At 60.2% G+C, this 6,434-nt stretch overlaps 2 non-coding genes and 1 pseudogene across 2 annotated transcripts in view; all 3 read right to left on the bottom strand.

Moving 5' to 3' along the window:
- LOC145276360 (large subunit ribosomal RNA) overlaps nucleotides 1-2,463 on the bottom strand; it is a 5,728-nt gene extending 3,265 nt beyond the window's left edge. Inside the window, exon 1 of the ribosomal RNA XR_013867950.1 lies at nucleotides 1-2,463. This exon is cut by the window's left edge and continues 3,265 nt beyond it. This is a non-coding gene — a ribosomal RNA (large subunit ribosomal RNA).
- Nucleotides 2,464-3,056: 593 nt separating this feature from the next.
- On the bottom strand, nucleotides 3,057-3,214 carry LOC145276358 (5.8S ribosomal RNA). Its single transcript, XR_013867949.1, has one exon. It is a non-coding gene; the product is annotated as a 5.8S ribosomal RNA (ribosomal RNA).
- Nucleotides 3,215-3,612: 398 nt separating this feature from the next.
- Nucleotides 3,613-5,983, bottom strand: LOC145276359 (small subunit ribosomal RNA; annotated as a pseudogene).
- Nucleotides 5,984-6,434: the final 451 nt, after the last annotated feature.

Genomic DNA, 6,434 nt, shown 5'->3' with positions numbered 1-6,434 from the left:
GAGTTGTTACACACTCCTTAGCGGATTCCGACTTCCGTGGCCACCGTCCTGCTGTCTATATCGACCGACACCCTTTCGGGGATCTCATGGGCGTCGCGTTAGGCACCTTAGCCGGACGTTTGGTTCATCCCACAGCGCCAGTTCTGCTTACCAAAAGTGGCCCACTTGGCACTCGCATTCGAGGTGACCAACCGCCCAGCGAAGCGTGCTGGCGGCGGCGGCCGGATGGGTCGGCTCCGTCGTTCGGGAGAGTCGGCCCGTTCCACCCGTTCCGAGTTCGAGAGTAGGTCGAGGCCGTGAACGGCCCCGGGGCCTCCAATCGTTCGCTTTACCGGATGGAATTGCGACGATCGAGCGCCAGCTATCCTGAGGGAAACTTCGGAGGGAACCAGCTACTAGACGGCTCGATTGGTCTTTCGCCCCTACACCCGGTTCCGACGATCGATTTGCACGTCAGAGGCGCTTCGGACTTCCACCAGAGTTTCCTCTGGCTTCATCCCGACCGGGCGTGGATCGCCATCTTTCGGGTCCCTGGTCGCTCGCTACGCCAGAGTCGGCCGAGTCGTACTCGGAAAAAGGGGAAACCGACCCGGGGGTGATGCGCCCGCGCGCAGCGCCTAAACTCGACGACAAAATAGGACTAGTTCAAGCCGCGGGATCTCACCGATGGGCGGAAGGAGGATATGGAAGCTGGCGCCCGGCAATTCCCCTTTTTGGATGATGCGCCGGTCCCCTCTCGGGGAGGAGGGAAAAACAACCGCACGTCAGCCACGAGCCTTCCCTCTCCTATCTCTCTCGGGAAGAGAGAAAAAAGGAAAAGTTGCGGGCACCGCAGCAGCGACGGCGGAAGGCCGAAAACGCCGCGCCGGCGGGATCGGGCACGGCTCGGAGGCGGGTGAGGCGAGGAGAAGACGACGGCACGAGACCGACGACACCCCCCGACGACCCCCGGACGACTTTGCCACGACACCTCTCCCGATCGACGCCCTCCTACACGCTCTCTCGCTTTCGCTTCGCCTTCGGGGTTAGTCAGAGGTGGCCCCTACGACTCGCGAACGGCCAGGACTCCTCGGTCCGTGTTTCAAGACGGGTCGGGTGGGTTGCCGATGCACGTCGCTGACCCGGGGTGGCGGGCGGCTCGAGTAAAAAAGCGTCGCCGAGCGACCTCTCCGGAAACGGAAACGGGCGCGGGCGGGGTTGCCCCCGACAAGAACCCGAAACGTCGGCGAGGTGCGTGACGGCGAGGCCGCGCCAGTCCTATCCCGCCTCTCATCGCGCACGCGCCCGAGACGGTGGGGCGCCTAAGGAGCGACACACAGAGTGCGTCGCCCGCACGCGACTTCCGGCGGGATCAAAACGGACCGGCTCGCCACGTGTAACGGATCGTGTCAGATTTCCTCCGTTCCCGGCAGAAAGGGGCAGTTACGTTCGCGGGCCCGACGGCCGGTGGCCCCCGACTTCACAAGGTGGGAAGACGGGGGTTTTCAGGGTGATGAAACGCCTGCCGCCTACGGAAAAAAACCCGCGTGTTCGACCTGCACGCCGGGAACGGGTCGCGACGACGGACCGGAGGGGAAGTGCGTCCGGTGCCGGCCGCGCGGAGGTCGCGCCGAAGCGCCCGCGCCATGATTACGCCGAGCGATGATGAAGGGGACGGGTGCAGCGGAGTCGCGCGCGGAGGGAGCAGGAGGAAAGAAGAAGCGGCGGCGACGGATGCGGCGGGTTAGGGCCCGGCGGCAGCAGCGATCGAGAGGACGAGTCCCCTCCGTCGCAGCCAACCGACGCAGCCACCTACCGACGCCGCGGTCGTCACCACGTTTCCCTTCCCGCTATCCACGCGGCCCGTCTCCTTCGTCGGCGACGCGGGCACAAAAGCTGGAACCGCGGGGAACGAGTCCCCCGCGGACACGACGAACGACGACCTGTGCCGCGACGGCCTCTCTTTCAAGAACACACATCGAGTTTGGGCTCGAGCCTAGGCAGCACCGGACTGAGTCCCCCCGCGATCGCGGTGAGCGGTCCCACCCGTTTACCCCTGGGCGGTTTCACGTTCTCTTGAACTCTCTCTCCAAAGTTCTTTTCAACTTTCCCTCACGGTACTTGTCGACTATCGGACTCGTCCCGGTATTTAGCCTTGGATGGAGCTTACCACCCGATTTGGGCTGCGTTCCCAAGCAACCCGACTCTCGGATCGAAGGCCGTCGCTCGCCGTCCGCACCGAATGGGCCTGGCACCCGCCGCGGGCGGCCCCGATCGAGGGAACTCCGAACTATGCGAGACGAAAACGAACGGCTGCCTTCGACCCATGCGCCACACGTCCCGAAGCCTTTAACTTGCGACGGGATTCGGCGTTGGGCTTCTCCCGGTTCACTCGCCGTTACTAAGGGAATCCCGGTTGGTTTCTTTTCCTCCGCTTAGCGATATGCTTAAGTTCAGCGGGTCGTCTCGTCCGAGCCGAGGGCGGCGGTTTTTAGTAGAGTGTGGTGTTTGGAGGAGAGGAATCTCGATCGGTACCCTCCGTGTGACGACGGCTGGCCGATATAGCGCCCGTCCGACCGAAAATGAAGAAGCCAACAATTAAAAAAAAGCGTGGGTCCTCCCCATCCGACGTTGCGTTGCCTACGACGCGGCCACCTTTTTACGGTGCGACGGCCGTGCTCGTCGCGCTGCTCGAGGCGTCGCTGAGAGACACCTTCATGAGGCAGAGAGCGAGACGAGCAGGCGGCGCTTACGTCGGCAGTCGGTTAGGTCGGTACTTTTTTTTTGGTCTCCCTTCGGCTGCTTTCGGACAGACTCCTCCTGCTCCTCCTCCACAGTGTTTCTTCACGCGGTCGAAAAGGGAAAAGACTCCGCGGTCTGCCAGCGGGAGACGAAGGAGGAGGCCGGAGAGGGTTTTAAAAAAAAAAAAGACATTGAAAGGAGTCAATTCTTTTTTTATTTTTCTTCCCCCTCGTCACTCGCTCCTGCGACGTCCCGGTTACCACCGTGCCGAGGACCGGGCGGGCACGGGGACGGCAAGATGTCGTTTCGTTAACGGAGAAAGACATGTAACGTTCCGCCTCTCGACCGGACGTGGCCCCGAGACAAGGGATCTCGGGGCCGCAATGTGCGTTCGAGGTGTCGATGTTCACTGAGTCCTGCAATTCGCATCAGTTATCGCGGCTGGCCGCGCTCTTCATCGACGGACGAGCCGAGTGATCCCCCGTCCAGGGTTCAGCACTTGGTTTTTTTATATTAGTTTTTGTTTATATAGATTTAGTAGTGTGCGAGGAGGTCTGTGCGAGGAGGCGTGACGGCATTGCAATGTCGCGAGTAGTTTGTTTTTTTAGCTAGCGGCGGTGGCACAGCGGCTGCAAAAAAACAAAAAAAACGATAAAGCGGCGACAAGGCAAAGAAGAAGCGGCCATCACTTGCGGTGGGCGAAAAAACAAACAGGTGGTAAGACGCGGAAGCAAGCAAGAAGAGCTGGGGCTTTAAAAACCTCCGCGTCACCACAAATCTATCTCTCGCTCCGCCTTTTATAGGTTTGTTTGCGCGCATTCGAGGCGTTGACGCCGACAGACAGAGGAGGTAGGCCGGAAAACAACAAACCAGTCTCGAACGGGAAAACGGTAATGATCCTTCCGCAGGTTCACCTACGGAAACCTTGTTACGACTTTTACTTCCTCTAAACGATCGGGTTCGGTCGTCTTCTCCAGGCATCGAACGCCGAGGCGTAGATGCACGAGTGTCGTGACGGACACGTCGCGCACTGCCCGGCGGCGTCGTCGGCCAGATCCGAGGACCTCACCGGACCGTTCGATCGGTAGTAGCGACGGGCGGTGTGTACAAAGGGCAGGGACGTGATCGACGCGGGCTGTTGACCCGCGCCTACCGGGAATTCCTCGTTCACGGGGTTGGTTACAGGCCCCGATCCCTATCACGGGAGGTGGTTCAGAGGTTTCCCAACCCTCTCGGGCCGGGGCGAAGTCCCCGCTGATACCTCCAGTGTAGCGCGCGTGCGGCCCCGGACATCTAAGGGCATCACAGACCTGTTATCGCTCCGCCTCGTGTGGCTTTCTGCCACCCGTCCCTCTAAGAAGTGCGTGAGAAAACCGACCCGGACCCGAGCGCCACGGAGGACGCCGAGCCCGCCGTAAAAATCACTGACATCGGCGCACTAGTTAGCAGGCCGGAGTCTCGTTCGTTATCGGAATCAACCAGACGGATCGCTCCACCAACTAAGAACGGCCATGCACCACCACCCACCGAATCGAGAAAGAGCTATCGATCTGTCAATCCTACCGGTGTCCGGACCGGGTGAGTTTTCCCGTGTTGAGTCAAATTAAGCCGCAGGCTCCACTCCTGGTGGTGCCCTTCCGTCAATTCCTTTAAGTTTCAGCTTTGCAACCATACTCCCCCCGGAACCGAACTCTGGTTTCCCGCAGGCTACCCGCCGGGTCATGGAAGCGAACGCCGGCGGATCGCCGGTCGGCATCGTTTACGGTCGGAACTACGACGGTATCTGATCGTCTTCGAACCTCCGACTTTCGCTCTTGATCGAGGAAAACGTGCTTGCCACACGCCATCGCTGCAGTTCGTCTTGCGACGATCCAAGAATTTCACCTCTAACGTCGCAATACGAGTGGCCCCGACCGCTCCCTTCGATCATTGCCTCGCCGTAGACGGAGACCGACAGACGTAGACGAGGCCCTCTTCCATCATTCCATGCTTATCGTATGCAAGCTTGAACAGCCCGCTCTGAGCACTCTAATTTTTTCAAAGTGAACGTACCGGCCGCCGCGGACACTCGGTTAAGAGCACCCTTGGAGGAGAAACCGCCGACCGCAACACGCGCGCAGACAAGACACGAAGCAGGGACTCGGAGCGGACCGGGGGGTTCAAAAAAAAAGAGGAACGCGCGGAAAGGGAGAGGGAGAGAAGCGCGGGGGTCAGAGTGCGGGGATGCGAATGAACGCACCCAAACACACACACGTAGCACCCCCCCGTTAGACTACTCCCGGAACCGAACCGACGACCACTTGTTTTTTTTTTCCCGGATCCCGATCACGACCTCCTCGTCCACCTCGCCGGCAGGACCGCGTGGCGGGTATGCTAGCGGTTGACACCGGCGGAAAGGGCCGGGAATGCGAACGGACGACCAAAGTCAACGACGGACGATGGCGCCGCCGCCCCGGGGCCGCTTGCGCGACCACGAACCCGAGTTCGGACTACGAGCTTTTTAACCGCAACAACTTTAATATACGCTACCGGAGCTGGAATTACCGCGGCTGCTGGCACCAGACTTGCCCTCCGGTTGGTCCTCGTTAACGGATTTGAAGTGTACTCATTCCGATCGCGGGGCCTCGACAGAGTCCCGCGTCGTTATTTTTCGTCACTACCTCCCCGTGCCGGGAGTGGGTAATTTGCGCGCCTGCTGCCTTCCTTGGATGTGGTAGCCGTTTCGCATGCTCCCTCTCCGGAATCGAACCCCGATTCCCCGTTACCCGTAGTAACCACGGTAGGCACTTAACCGACCGTCGACAGTTGATAGGGCGGACCCTCGAGAGACCCGTCGCCGGGCGTGAAAGCTCGTGCGATCGACCAGTGAGTTATCCAGAGTCACCAAAGCGGAGCGCGCCGCCCTATGAGCCCCGCCACCGAACGGACCCGCGAGCGGGAACGCCGACGACGGGAGGACGGAATGACGCGCATCGGTCTCAGTCTAATATGTAGCGCCGCGACCCGGAACGGCCGACGCGGGTGCCAGCGCGCGAGGCGTGGCGACGACGGCGCGCCGACCGATCGCGGCCTGTGTCACATGTATTAGCTCTAGAATTGCCACAGTTATCCATCGCCTCCGAGGAGGAATACGGTCCCGAGGATTAGGTCCGGTTCCTGAGCCATTCGCGGTTTCGCCCGTTCTAATGCGTGGCGTGAACTTACACTTGCATGGCTTAAGCTTTGAGACAAGCATATGACTACTGGCAGGATCAACCAGGTATCGTTGGAATTTGGGACTTTGTTTCGACAGAACGACAGACCGACCGACCGACCGACCGACATAAGACAGACAACTACAACGACGGGCACGTGTTTATTTATTTTTCGAGGGGGTTCGCCGTCAGAAGAAGCGCGCTGCCCGCGCTGATGGCCTCTTTTTTGTTTCTCCCCTGACTTGGACCGAGACCGAGACTCAAAGAACGAAAGCGACCAACGTCGACAACAACAACGACAACGGCACCCTTGACAGCGATACATACGACAAACGACAAGCAGCACGACGGCAGTGCACACGGACATCGAGGGTCAAGGTGCAGACTGAACTCGCCGAGGTCGTCGTCATCGTGGTCGCCATCGATTCCGTCTCGTCGTCGTCGTCGTCAACGTCCACGTCACAGCCGGCCGAGAAGAGAGAACAGACGACAGCGTCGACAACAACAACATCGACAACG

This window comes from Euprymna scolopes, unplaced genomic scaffold, assembly GCF_053919585.1.
Source record: "Euprymna scolopes isolate OS-2025 unplaced genomic scaffold, ASM5391958v1 sca863, whole genome shotgun sequence".
Lineage (NCBI taxonomy): Eukaryota > Metazoa > Mollusca > Cephalopoda > Sepiida > Sepiolidae > Euprymna > Euprymna scolopes.
The sequence above is the reverse complement of the archived record's forward strand: the minus strand, read 5'-3'. Positions and strand labels throughout refer to the sequence as shown.